This window comes from Papaver somniferum, chromosome 6, assembly GCF_003573695.1.
Source record: "Papaver somniferum cultivar HN1 chromosome 6, ASM357369v1, whole genome shotgun sequence".
In the NCBI taxonomy this organism is placed as follows: domain Eukaryota; kingdom Viridiplantae; phylum Streptophyta; class Magnoliopsida; order Ranunculales; family Papaveraceae; genus Papaver; species Papaver somniferum.
This window is the reverse complement of record NC_039363.1, coordinates 14,226,691-14,240,391: the sequence shown is the minus strand read 5'-3', so window position 1 is coordinate 14,240,391 and position 13,701 is coordinate 14,226,691. Positions and strand designations below refer to the sequence as shown.

Sequence of the window (13,701 nt, the reverse complement as noted above, 5' to 3'; positions counted from 1 at the left end):
GACAAATTTATTCAATCCTAAAGACTTTCCTGTGTGAGACGGATTTGTTTATCAAGTCTTCGACTTTGGGTCGTAGCACTCTTGGTTGTGGTAGAGATCAACTAAGGGAATCAAGTGCGTAGTATCCTGTTGGGATCAGAGATGTAAGGAGCGCAACTGTACGTTAAATCAGTGTGAGATTGATTAGGGTTCAACTACAGTCCAGTCCGAAGTTAATTGGTAATAGGCTAGTGTCTGTAGCGGCTTAATACAATGTAGTGTTCAAACTGGACTATGTCCCGGGGTTTTTCAGCAATTGCGGTTTCCCCGTTACCAAAATTCTGGTGTCTGTGTTATTTCTTTTCCGCATTATATTCTTTTATATAATTGAAATATCTCAGGTTGTGCGTTAAAATCAATCAATTAGAATATCCAACCTTTGGTTGTTGATTTACATTGATTGACACTTGAACATTGGTCTTTGGTACAGTTCAAGTTACTCCTCTTATTAAATCGGGCTTGCATATTTATATTTGCTGATTGCAGATTGAATTAAGAGTTAGAAATATTAAACTCTTTGATATACTTTATTATAGATTGATTCTGACTGTCTAGTTGATTCTCTAGAAAGTATATTGGAGTAAATCCTCTCAGATTGCTAAACGAATTATTGGGTGTGGTTGTTAGACCCCCGCATTTTCACACACCATATTTCGATTGCGAAGGTATGAATTAATGTAGCTATTTTTCACGTGGAGTAATGGTGGTCGAAAGATCTCTCGAACATGATTTATTTATTCTCATTTTCCAGTTAGTCGTGTAGGCGCCATTTAGCAGTGACCACCAAATTTAAATATATTCTCGTTAATCTAGGTATGCCCGAACCTCGTGAGTATCAACGAGAGCGTGTTTGGATATGCACACATAAATAGCTTTTTGATTTATTGAAATCAAAAAACAAGAAGTTAGTTTGGGTTAAAATTTCAAAACGACTTTTAAAAAGAAAAGATTGACTTTTTATGAAGCAAAATGTAAAGACCCTCGAGCTCATCAACGCTATTAGACCGGTCAAGTGACGAATTAGCTGATAATGACTCGATTAGATTAACACGAACGTTAATTAATAGAAACTAATATAACAATGATTTAGATACGAAAATAGTATCGTCAGATAGGTCTCGAAAAGTTGCGCAGAATGGACTACTCAAACGTATTAAGCGGATACCAGGCGAAGAAGATATCATCGGATGAGTATGAAGGGCATATTAGTCATTTTGACGTCTGACCAACCTGGGCTTCCCATATCATTTGGTAGAGTGCATTTATCACTGTCGTTGGTCTTATCGAACCAAATCAAGCAGATAACTCATAATTTCTCTTTCTCCTCATTCTTATTTCTCTTTCTTCATTCTTATTTCTTCTTCTTCTGCTCATCTTCCCCTGTTCTTCTTCTCTGAAGATTGAGTTATGAATCGAGTACGTTAATCCTTAAGATATTAGTAAAAGTAGTGAAGCTAGGAAGGTGTTGATTCAAGAGGTTCTCTGAATTAAGGAAGTATGGAAAAGGATGATTCAGATAAGCGAAATTAGGGATTTGAGTTTGATCTTTGAATTTGTGTAGAATTAATAGGTTAACTGAGTTGTTGATAGATGAAGATTAATAGGGTTGTTGTTTAATCAACGATTTGGTGTTGTGTTGATGAAGATCGAGAAAGTTAGGGTTTCTCAGAGAATGATTAAGAAGAATTAAGGAGTGGGTTTAGGTTATTGAGGAATGGGGTGAAGTTATTTGGATGATATAGAGTTGTTCATGAAGAATTATGAAGATTAGACTTTTGTTCTTCCCCAAATTAGAAATTAGGGTTTCTGAGAATTAAAGAAGGTGAAAAAGATTGTTGGGTTTGTGGTTAATTTGGTATTTCTGTGGAGGAGGTTAGTGGAGCAACAATTCAGAAGATGTTGATACTTGGGTAAGTTTTGAATTGACATTTTGTATTGATATTTTTATATGGTTGAGATTATGTGTTTGAGAATGGATGAAGATATTAGGAAAGGGTCTGAGTTGTAGATTGGAGGTAGTAGTTTTTCAGTCACAGGACATGGAACGATATATGATGCAGTATGTAAGTCAAGAGTAAATGTTGAATGAATGGATATTATAAGTAGCAGAGGTAATTGTTCTTCTTAGTTCAGTTGGTAATACTTGTATGTTTTTAAATTTGAGTTCATGGATTATGAGGTGTTGAGTTACAGAGATTTTGCACAGAATTGTAGTGAACTGAACAAGAAGTTGGTGTTAGTGAAATGATCTGTTGGATGCTTCTGTGATAAACAAGGTGGCTGAGTTATAATAATGATTGTGGTTATTTGTGTCTGAAATTTGGTGGAAATGGAATTGAGTATCTGGTGGTGCTGTAATGAGTTGAAGTTAAAGCTAATTGAACTGAATTGATGAGTATAGATGTTTGTTAGGACAAATTGTTATTGCAGATTAGAATTGAGTTAATGGTAGTGGTTAAGTTGGTTTGTGGTGGTTTACTGTGGTGTTGATGTTGGTGTTATGTTTGCAAGGTAGTTATAGAGTGAAAGAGAAATAAAAGTAAATGAATATGGAGTTTTAGATGGATGTAGTGGAGGATGTGTATGATTGTCTTACAGTTAGTGGTGAAGGTATATGTACTAGACATATAAGAGAATATGGCGGGGGTTGTTTTATTGCAGCTGGTGATGGTGGCTATAGATGAATGCTTAGGGCTTTGCAGAATTTGTTTAGCTCAGATGGTTGCAGTAAATGAGCCTGGTGGTAGTGTAGATAAAGAACTGGAAAGGGCAGGCAGAGGCAGTGTAGCTTCGGTTGTTATTTCAGAACTGGTGTTGGAGGTGGAAGTATTAGTGGAGTTATTGTAAATTGTGGTGGTGATTATGAATATAAGAACTTGTTGCAGGAATGAATGAATCTTTAGTAAATACACTTTTGATGTTTGTATGTGAGTGTTTATTGGGAAGAATCAGAGGATGAAAGATGCTGTAATGTTGGTGGTAATGTACATGAGGTGTATGAGATGTATAGGTTAGTTCTGGCAGTGAGGTTTGATGGAAGTGATAGTGTTGAACTGAGTTCAGTTGAAGTAGTCTTTAGTTTGGCCGCAACTAATGGATTATTTGTAGAATGGGTGTTGCTTGTACTGCAATTGCAGGTAAGCTTAAACTACAATTGTATTGAACTAAATATTTCGATTTAAGTGAATGATTTGTGTAATGTTATATGTATAGAATCAAGTTAATTATATTCTTGTAGCTGCAATAGAGATAAACCTATTAGTCGTCCCAGTCAGTTCAGCTGATTTTTTTATGTAGCTGACTCAGTATATCTGACTGAGTCAGATCTATTGAATCACCGATTTAGTGATTTGACTCGGTGATCAGACCAGTTAGAAGGTTGACCATACTTTGACTCCTTTGACTTTGGACTTGACCTGTGACTGACGTTGACTATTTGTTGACCCTGCTGACTGTTAGAGACTGTTAGTTGACCCAGATGTGTTGGACCTTAGTTTAATGGGCTGGCTGAGAAGGCTTGGGCTTTTGGCCAGAATTCTTAATGATAGTCTTTGGACCACTTATGGTCTGAATAGACATTTGGTTTCTTATACAAAGTTGCATATCTTCACAAGACTGTCTAATGGATTATAGAATCAACCTAATTCAATTAGTAAACCTTAGATATGCTAAAGATAGATAAATAAAAGATGTAGAACCTTAAATGGGGCTAGAATCATTAGAAAGACTTGTATAATACTTGTGTGAGCCATTTTGGCTAGAATCTTAGAATTCTTGTGTGATTAACAGTTAGTTATTAATAACGATTGATTCAAGGGATGAACCAGTGGATTGTGGATCTCGAGGTAGGCGTGGCTTGTCATCAAAAGAGGTGGAAATACATTGACTCTTTTGTAACCATTGTTGTTTCTTTTACAAAAGCTTATGTTTAACAAACTCATGCATTGTCTAGTGTGCATTCCATGTTTTGTTTAAATTGCATTACTGTTAATTTTGTTAATCTTTCCATGGTTTGGAAAGGACTTGTAATGTTTGTCATATGAATTGTTATAGGAAATAAGGATTTTCACGTGTGGTATATAGGATACGCTCCTTCACATTTATACCTAGAGCTTTTATGATATATTGGTCGACAGTTTGCGAGTTCGGAATTGTCGACATCCATATTTACGATTAGGTGTGGATTTGCGAGTTCGGAATTGCACAACCATAGTATACATTGTTTGAAGAAGGATTTTGTCCATATACATGTTTGTTTACTTCTGTGAGGATATGCTCTTTCGCATTTATATCTACATGAATTCAGCTTTTATGCTTATATCGGTCGACAGTTTGCGAGTTCGGGATTGTCGACATCCATATTTACGATTAGGTGTGGATTAGCGAGTTCGGAATTGCACAACCATAATATACATTGTTTGAAGAAAGAGCTTTTCCATATTCGTGTTTGTGTATTTCAGTGACTTGGTCACTATTTAATGTCTGGGAAACATTATTGTTTTTATTAATCTTGTTTATGATTACTTAGAAGTTAAATGTTAATTATTTCCACTTTCAGTTTTCAGAGACAGATCAGAGTTGCGCAGCGAAAGCCCCAAGTGTTGACTCTGTTAATTAATTAACTTCCGCTATGTTGATTATGTTATTTATTGTATCTGTAAACCAATTGACTATTATATATGTTCATTTGAGAGAAGTTCATGTATATACATTCTGAGCGGGGTTAGTTTCGGGATAAATTTTGTAGCAGATTTCTTAATTGAACGTTTATGTATTTGAATTAGATTCGTAGTGCCTCTTTATTTAGTTAATCTCTTGGATTAGTCAGCTGCTAGCTTAGGGGGCGCGACACAAAATATCTTGGTTTCTGACTTCTGTTTCTATTATCCAAACGCGTCGAGATAAAGACCGTCTAATATTAGCTATATTTTCTCGAAGATGCATATTATAGTATTCTTGTTTACATATATATAAGAATAATTTTAACCTACTTGATTATTGCCACTTACCCATCGCGCCAAAAATTAAGTATAATCGGATTATATGGTGATGAACAACGACCGATTATTGTTCCCAATTTGGGGATTTTACCTAGAATCGGTTTACGTGGTTCTATTGAATAAAACGATTTTGGGTAAAAGTTTTGAAATTTGTTCCCTTTTTGGGCGATTGAGACATGCAAATACATGTTTGTAGATCGTTACAACTCATACCTGACTATTGGAAGCATTATCACCTTCTTCTTCCCGGTGATATTGTTCTTGTGCTTGAATAATATCTTCAAGCATTCTGTGGTTGACATGCTCTTCTTCATTCAAAAAATTATCCAAATCGGTAGGATCGAAATTAAGACTGAGATCTAGAAAGTTTCCTGGATTTCTTGTTCCACAAGGAAGGAACAAAAGAAGAAGCATCCAATATCTGATGCACTCATTTCCTCATCACTACTAGAGTTTTCATCGTCATTATAAAGTTTCATTTTTGCTAAGAAAATCACAAACCCTAGTCTTTTTTTCCTAATCTTTTTTCCCTCTACTTCTTTTTTCCCTCCAAACCTTAGAAGAATAAATGAATTTATACTCCAATCCTAACACTATAATCAAACTCAAACACTAATTAATTTAACTAATACTAACTTAATTAATAACCGCTAATGAATAAGGATATATTAGACATTAACATAAATAGGTGGATAAGGGGTTTCTAGGAATTACTTCTTAATGAACCTTTTTGTTTTTTAGTCATAGGCCCCAAATAATCACACTAGGCCCCAAACTAGCCAGGATATAATATGGGTTAGGATCCCTAATGAAAGGTTTTGACAAAACCTTTTGACGTATTTCGCCAACCGTGAGATCTAATATATCTAACAGTTAATATTACTAATGTTGTGTTGTTCAATTATGCGTTTGGCTTATTTATAAACAGGGCGAATTTTATTACGTGAATATAGGAAAGAATATACAGTGAGAAGTTTCTGGACAAAAAATATGCAACTTTGTTTTCAAAAAAATATATATATATATAAATTGGGTAGATTTAATATTTTAGGAAATAAATTGCTTTGAATTTCACGCACAAAAATTATATCTCAAAAGGACTATCATCCAGCAGGAAAATTGTTGGAAGCCTAGCAACAAGCTGAGCTCCAACCCCCTTTCGAATGACCACAGCTAACCTATGAAAAATAAATTCACCAACCTGTGCACTAGCATCATAATTATCTATGTACTTACACAAGCGCTTCATAAAATTTGTGGTTTCATCCCCAAGCTCTCCCAAGGTGGTGAAGGCGAGTGTCCCAAACCCATAACCCTGTATTGTGCATTTCTCCAAATATTTAGCGTTCCAAATAACAACATTTTTGATGGTAAGGCCCGGGCTGAAAGTACGTATCCTGCCACCAGTAAAGGGTGAAACACCTATTACATCAAAGCACGTGTCCCGTCCATTATCCCATTTATACACAAGGACATCAGCTGGTCTCAGAGTAGTGCCGTTATTGGAAAGAATCCCCAAGTCATCCTCCTTCCTAGCTGGCACGACCGCCTGGTAATACATGTCAGCAATAGTATCCCGCACTAAGTCATGCCTAAACTTAATACCAACCTCATTCGCATAATGCAAGGCGTGATCACCTAAAACATCCATATCCCTCTTACAGAAGGGGAAAGAACCATCCACCAAGAAAAGGGGGATCCCTAACCTATACTGGAAAATTGCACTGAATTGCCTAGCATCAATTTGTTGATTGAGCCCAAAAATAGGAATTTCCATCAGGAAATCCCAAGCATGTTTCATTTGGTTGCATATCTAAAATCACGCTCCGAAAAAACATAACTAGTGGATAAGTTTTTCTTGATGGAATCAAAATAGATAGTTGCCATAGAGTTCATGAAAAGGATGACAACACTACTAGCGCAAGATAAGGGACAACAATACTAGGGCCTATCAAAATAGATAGTCCTTACTTCTTCTTATTTCTTTTGAAAATATTTTTTTTCTTAATGACTCTTAAGAGATTGATTGTTGTTAGATGGAAGGGCGTGGTGATCAAGTAAACTGATCCTAGTACATAGTCAACCGAATTTTGGAAAGCTAGTGTGACTATGCACAATACTCACATGGAGGTAGAACCGAAACTTGTTTTGGTAGAACCGTTAAACCCATAATTGTGATTGAATGTTGGTTTGATCAATCACATAGTTCTTGAAAGTCATATGAACCAATTCTAAACTTGTTCGGAAGTGTGTCAAATCGGTTTCAAGATTATAAGTGTGAAAGAGAACTTACAAAGTAAGGATGTTGACATACTTTGAACACGTGTTGTGAATGTTTATTTCTTTAATTGTTCAAAGATATTCCTTAACGGCTAAGGGAAGAGAATCTCAGGATCTAAATATAAATAAGTTAAGAATCTTTTAATTAAGGTTATTAGGGAAATTCCAGAATTAGTAATGTGCATTTACTAATTAGATTTTCCGAGAGATTTCGATCATTATTTTTGGACATAGCATTTCCAGGAATTATGAAAACCGAATTTGTGCTTTAATGAATATCTTGAGCATATTTTCGGTTGTGGAAATTCCTTGGTGTCCAAACTTCCTTTTCTATAAATACTTGAAGTTTTCCTTTCTAGCAAACTAATCCTTCGTAACAACAGACTTCCTCTTTTTTTTTGTTACTGGTGTAGCCGCCTATTCGGGGAGGAGAGTAACCTAATTACGCGAAATCTCTTACGGCCGCTCAGTTTAAAGTCTTCTTTGGGATTGAGAAGCTCTAGCGTGTACCGTTGGTGGGAAACTAGATAATTGCGGTTTTTTATCGATTGATTTGATTGACTAACGGTGGTTGAAATCTGATTGCACCTGGTTTGTTTATTCTTGAGAATATTCTCTTATGATATAAGATTCAGTCAAACTAGTTCAGAGTTTTTACAGTTGTGAGTTCTAAAGACGATCTTGTGATAATACATTGTTAACAGACTCCGTTTTGTGCGTGATTGATCACAAGAGATTCAAGTGATTGTATGCTGGTTTTTATTGAAGATTTAAGAAGATTTGAAGACAAAGAAGATATTGAAGATCTGACTTGGGTTTATAATCTTTGGTGTGCACAGTACTTGATTTGGTATAAAAGGATCCAATTAATAATCGGTTTTTCCTTGTGGTAGATTGGATTGATTAATTGAGTAGATCGGAATCAACACAATTCTTTGGATTAAGAGTGTTGTTGGCTTAATCTTAAACGATTACTTCGGTAATTGAACATAATATAGATCTAAGGACCTGACGAAGGAGTTTATGTTAAGATAAACGGAAGAGCCTTTGTTTGGCTCATATCACTTGGTTGAATATAGTTGATACCAAATAGATTTGTTGTTCCTTTACTGTTTGGAATACGAACCAAAGGAATTGTTATAAGTACGTGACTTATTTATAAGTTGGAGGCGTGGGAATACAGAAGGAACTAGGTGAACTATAGGTTTAGTTGCTTGGTCTCAACTATATAAAGTTAGGTGTAATTTTGTGTAGCGACTTAATCCTGAGAGTATTCAATTCTGGACAAGGTCCCGAGGTTTTTCTGCATTTGCGGTTTCCTCGTTAACAAAATCTTGTTGTATAATTTACTTTATATTTCCACATTATAATTGTTTTATTATAATTAAAGTAAATCGCGCAAACGTTAATTCCTATTTACTTGATAATTAATCCTATTGTGTTTGGTTAAGTCCGAACCTTTGTATCAAGTAAACATACTTCGTTGTTTTATTGTCTCGATCTCGTATCCATAGACGATCACACGAAGTGTGAACTGATTAGTTGTATTGTCTCGACTCAGTCCATAGACAATCACTTTCGAAGAAAGGACTTATAGGTATGAAAAGTTTTAGCTTGAGGTATATTTGGGTACCCTCGCCTTTTCAGAAGGGTATGAACGACCAAAAATGAAATATTCTGAAACCGAGTTTAGCCGCTGAGTCTTTTATACTAATGAAGAAAAAGCTCTCGCCAAGCAGAATTCTAATGGTTTGAATGCCATAATACATGCAGTGAGTCAAGATCTTCAATATCATGTCTCCTCATGTGAAAATTCCATGGAAGCTTAGGATACTCTTGAGAACGATACCTTTAAGGATTTTAATGTTAGACTCTGTGAGATTGTCAATGCTTCTTTCTCCCTTGGAAAGACTATACTTGAAGAAAAAAAAATAGTGTGCAAGATTCTCAGATGGTTCCCATCCAGATATGAGTATAAGAATCATGCCATCATGGAAGCCAATGATCTTTCTACACTTTCTCGAAACTCTCTTGTTGGAAAGTTAAAGATATTTGTTAGTGAGATTCTGTTGAAAAACAGGAACGTTGGATTTAAAGACACAAATAATACTAATCAATCTTCGGAAGAAGTATAAATTGGGATGAAGAATGTTGTAAGGAATAAAAAAAACGTGTTGAAGGTGAGCTTGATTCATGAATAGTACTTCTAACTCAACATGTGTTTATGGGTGAAAACAGTTTCTGTTGATTTTGGTAAATTCGTGTGTGGGTGAGAAACGAGTCTAAATCCTAAACAATGTACTGCACGGGAGTACTTTTGATTCGAGAGATCAATCTGTACAAATCTGGCCTAAACCAAGAAATGGTCGTTCCAGGCTTACTTCGGTCACAAAGTGAATGAGAAGGGTTGGTCTTAGGGAGGGAAGCGAAGAAAGTGTTTAGACCAGAATAGTTGATTTCGAAGGTTTGGTTTTTTTACGACTTGTATCATAAAGTAGAGATGACTAGCAGAATGGAAAGCTACCAGGTGATTTCAAGTGATTTATGAATACTGTGTTGTTCTCCGACCAAAACTTATTGTCTGGTGGAAATAGGTGATACCTATTTATACAAGTCACAATAAAACGTACCCTGGTCTCATAGGAAGTGGAAACGATTGAGCGGTGGAAGAGTAACGTGTAACGTTGGGATTTTATATTTCCATAATGAGGGAGGAGGATCCGCTCACGCCATTACTTCTTGCCATTACTAACTGCTCCACTTTATGATAGTTTCTTGTAACGGGCGTATTGCATGCCGCACGCTGTAAACCGCCACACCAATACCCTGATGAGCATCTCCCAGTTTGTGACATGTTTGATGTCTCGAGTATTTTCGTGGAAAACATGTAGTATTTTGCTACGTGTGTCTAGTTAAAATCGAGAGGCATGTCGTAGGAAAATAGCATGTGATGCTATTAGGCTTGTCTTGGATAGTCGCTTGAAACTTGCCACAAGCCTGCCAGCTCGGTGGCGAACTTGGATGGCTGAGATTGCATCTCAGGAGGAAGGGTAGCCTTTGATTATGGCTACCTTCTGTTGGCGCCTGATAATGACGAAATGACACCTTTAGTGTATGCCAGCGGCATTGCATCATGGCTGACATGACTCGTTCATGCCAATGGCACGGTGGTGCAAGTGGCGCCTGGCGTAGCCATTGCCACTGGATTCAGGCGGCTGGTTGATAGACACATTTTTGTGTCCGATTTGTCTCGATTATATATATTTTTAGGGCTCATTTTTGTACTTATTATGGTGTTTTATTTATTTGTAGGTATTTTTGGCCAATAAACATTTTTGGAAAAAATTGGCTCGAAAAGTTATCGGAAAGCACCCGGAGGACATTTGCTATTCGGACTCTCACTTTGGATAAGGGGTAACCTAATTACTAAGGAGCATCCCATTTCCATGCAGTTGCTAATCGCACCCCTACTCTGGATAAGGGGCAACCATCTTCAACATTTCAAAAACCAGGTTTTGGCGAGAAAATATGTACAGTGAAGAACAGTTTTGGCAATCGTGATTTGGAGGAGTTTGAGGTCGATTAAACCTCTGATTTTCATAGGATAGACTCCTTATGGCTAGGAATCTGATATGGGTGTTTAAATCGATTAGACTGGGCTCAATCGACGGATTTTCCTCACAACAGAAAATATGGAAAGTCACATGTGTGACCTGTTTTAGGGAATTTTAGAGAGATTAAAGCGCTGTAAACCTTCCCAAAGATTTGTATCTATCTAAGGAAGAGTTTAGAATAAAAAGGAAAGCTCAGAAACGCGTAGAAATTCTAAAACAAGAAATTTCCGCAACTTGGCCGTGAAGAGAAGAAAAGAGATTTTGGAAGATTTGGGAGAGATTTAATCGGTATTTTTGATATAAATAGATGTCTTGGGTCATATAGAAGAGGTGTCGAGAGTTTGGGAACCTAAGGAAAGCCAGATAATAAGAAATCGGAGCTTTACCAAACTCTGTTTCTGCTGCTGCTGAAGAGGAAGAACGCGAAGAACATTGACGCACGGGAAACAGTCGCAGAACAGTGTCGTTGTTTAACAGCTGAAGAACATTAAGCTGTGCAGGGCAGTCGTATTTTAGGGTCTTAAAATCAGCGACAAAGCAACAGTTTTTCTGTAACAGTTCCATTGTAACAGCTGTTTTGCAACACCAATACACTGTTGTAAACAGTCTGTGTTATTACTTTTCACTCTTTTAATCATCTTTTGAGCAACAAACACATATTTTGAGATCATGATTAATATGAGGAGCTAAACCTCATTGCTGAGGCGATAGAGGAAGCGATTTTTCCAACAAAAAGTGGTATATTCTATTTTATCTTTTTATTTGCAATAATTATATGATTATTTGCCTTGAACTATTATTGAATATGATTTTTATTTGAGTAATTATGATCTATTTTGATGGAGTATGCTTAGTTTTAAGGCTTTTGATGCTTCATACTTGGTATTTACAATTATTACTTTTGAAAATCTACTTGTTGCAATATTTTAGAATCAAATTAAACAAGAAAATTGCATAAATATAAGTATTGGTTTAATCACTTTGAACTTGGAAAATAGTGGAATCTTAGCCTCAGTGTTTCTTTTAGTATTGATATCATCTTTGATTGAGTTTGTTATAATTTTTAGTGAGTTTTCTATTTTAATATTAGAACTTAAGTCTAATTAATATCCTTCACAAGTCTGAGAATAAAACCACTTTTACCATTATCTACAAATCACATCAATTTTTGGCGCCGCCGACGCGGACTTGTTTTTAGGGTTTTAGATTTATTTTATTTTTATTTATTTTATTATTATTTTTGTCCTTTTTTTATGTTTTTGGGTATTTATCTTGTGTCTACAGGTTCTGGATCATAAAGAAAATTGAGCCAATGAGTTTGTGATTTCATAAAGACTTGGAGCTAAAGATTAAAGCAAAAAGAACAGTAAAGAAGACAATTTTAGTTTAGGGTTTTTCTATTTTATTTAAAAAAAAAACTGTATTAGGGTTTATTATTTTTGTAATTTTTCTTTATTTTTTTGGACTTTTGGACTTTGGGACATTATTTTTTTTATTACCCTACGGAAGGGTACTTTAAATATAAATTGTTTGCAGAGAAGGAGGACAATTACGATATTGTATCTGCACCTTGGGTTCGTACACTAGACATCGGAGTCAGTGGACCGAGTCGACTACAACCGATTCATCCTCCGTCTGGAACGGGAGGTAAGATTCTAAACACTCGCGAATCCCCTGTCAGCGAGTTACTGGACTCCTTCGTATACATATATGTTGAGGACTGAATACGGACATTTATTTTTTAGTAAAGGGCCAGGCCTGGCCATACAAGATAAGGGTTCGGATTTCATCACCGTTCTCTTCTTTCCCGCTTTAGGAACACGTAACCTACGCGAACATAAGCCTAAAATTTTGACTAGAACGAGACCGATAGGGTAATGAGCTTAACAGGAAAGTCATTCGAAAAATATTGGTTACTCTTTTAAGCATACTTCGAAGTTCTTGACGGTTTCTGTAAGTTGAATGCGTGACTGCGCCGCCTTGTAATACCGGTGAGACCTTGGGTATCAAAGCTCCACCGAGCTTCCCTCGCCTCTATTCAACTTACGTTAACTCGGATTGATTCCATATGGGTTTGCTTAAATTGTAACGAATTCCCGTTCGAAGGATTAGAAGCTGGTCTAAAAACAATCTAAGTGGAGCCATCATGCTTTTTGTTTGCTAGAAATCAATAGGTTTGATTTGGTTGAGTCGGCCTTGATCTGTGTTTTCTTACCCTTCCAATTTAGAAAATTCTATTGTATGCCTGAACGTAAAAGAGACGCACTAGGTAGATTTGTTAAAGAGAAACCTAGTAGTTCTAAGCGTCTCGATTACCTTAATCTAGAAAGTCCGGCTTTTGAAGAGTCTGTTTTTGAACGTTCTTTGACTGAGGGGAGAATCCTTATTGCTCCGATAGCTCCAGAAATAACAACTTCGAAAGATTTGTTGAATCCAACTAGGACTACCCGTCCTTCGTATATTAAGTTAGCTGAAACGGAGGCACCCTATGAACTGAAACCTGGGACCTTACAGATGCTCCCAATCTTTTTAGGGAAAGAAAATGAAAACCCTTATTCATGTTAGGGATTTTGAGGAAATTTGTAGTGCTCTAAGAATTAGAGGCTTAGATGATGATGCTTTGAAACTTAGGTTATTCCCATTTTCCCTGAAAGATAAGGCCAAGTCGTGGATGTATAGTTTGGATTCCGAGTCAATTGAGACATATGAACAACTTAAATCTGCCTTTTTCAATAAGTTTTTCCCTAGGCACAAAACACCGTCTATTA

The 13,701-nt window shown here is 36.2% G+C and overlaps 1 long non-coding RNA gene across 1 annotated transcript; it reads left to right on the top strand.

Annotated features, from left to right (window-relative positions):
* The first annotated feature begins 1,354 nt into the window (after positions 1 to 1,354).
* On the top strand, positions 1,355 to 4,800 carry LOC113286985. Its single transcript, XR_003329629.1, has 3 exons — positions 1,355 to 3,176; positions 3,856 to 3,910; positions 4,598 to 4,800. It is a non-coding gene; the product is annotated as an uncharacterized LOC113286985 (long non-coding RNA).
* Positions 4,801 to 13,701: the final 8,901 nt, after the last annotated feature.